The sequence below is a fragment of the Ornithodoros turicata genome, chromosome 4, assembly GCF_037126465.1.
Source record: "Ornithodoros turicata isolate Travis chromosome 4, ASM3712646v1, whole genome shotgun sequence".
Taxonomy (NCBI): Eukaryota; Metazoa; Arthropoda; class Arachnida; order Ixodida; family Argasidae; genus Ornithodoros; species Ornithodoros turicata.
Window position 1 is genome coordinate 79,616,410 of NC_088204.1, and position 1,280 is coordinate 79,617,689.

Consider the following 1,280-nt stretch of genomic DNA (forward strand, 5'->3'; position numbering starts at 1 on the left):
GGATTTATCGGAGGAGGAGGAGGAGGAGGAGGAGGCTACTTTCCCACATCCATCTTCCCGTGGAACCAGCCTTACTACCCCGGTGGTTCTTACCCAGACTTCGCACTCTACCCTTTCGTATGAACCACTCTCAACTACTCAAGCCCACAACGAATACGCCCCCTTGTACCGAAATAAAACCACTCTTATTCAGGTGCTCGTTGTGTTGTGTCAAGTGCTGCCACGCAAATCGGGTGCAGCGACATTTAAACTCGAAAGGTTCTTGTAAAAAATAAAAAAATAAAAAAAATAACGAGGCATCGGTGGAAAGACAACGACGCTTGGATGCATGCCCGGTAATGCCCAGACAATAAAAGAAGTAGAAGAAGAAGAAGATAAAGAAACAATAGAAGAAGAAGAAAAGAGACGAACGCTGGATTCGCAGGACGTAAGGAAGTGTGCGAGGAGGACATGGATAAGGGGAGGAGACTTCAGTCGTCCAAAGTAAATGCGAACGACACGACAGTGTACACACGCACGTAATAAAATTATACAGTTATACGAGTGCCTCCTAAAAAAAAAGGAAGCTCATTGTTCTCCGTTCATACGGTGGCAGAGGGCAGGTCACGCCAGTCGCGGATTTCCTCCGACAGGTTGCTAATATGTTATATGTAAGAGTAAATTTTATCGTAGTATGCCACTCGACATCTGCATATATAATTGTTCAAAAGGTAGAGTGGACCCCGGGAGACAGTTGCTGACTGGGTCCATGCGGTCGCGGACATCAGTTATTTTGTGTCATAGAATTGTGCAACTCTACTTGGTTTTTAGCCACCCACGAATAAACACAAAGGATACGGTCATAATCTCGGTAGGAATCTACCCGTGAAATCGATTGAGCTACGTCTACCATAGAATTTCAAAAGCCCACCTCAGGGCTCTCCATCATTTTAACTCTCTCCTCTGTTTGTACTTTCTGCGTGTAAGAGTACTGGGGTAGCCAGTTCGACTTCATCCTAAATGAAATCCCATTTTTTCTTTATCGCACCATCATCAGCATCATCATCGTCAACATCAACATCATCAATCGGTCCTGGCCCGTTTGCATAAAAGTTGAGTCTGAGACTCGTACTCAACTTTCATGCAAACAGGCCCTGATGCTACATGAAGTCGAATAGTACGGTTGTGCGAAATGTCGGCACAACTCCCAGTGAAGTCGGTCCAGGACGCAGTAGTCGTGACGTTGCCCGCTTGAGCATAGCCGTAGACAAAAAAAAAAAAAAAAGAGCAGCACGTGCGTG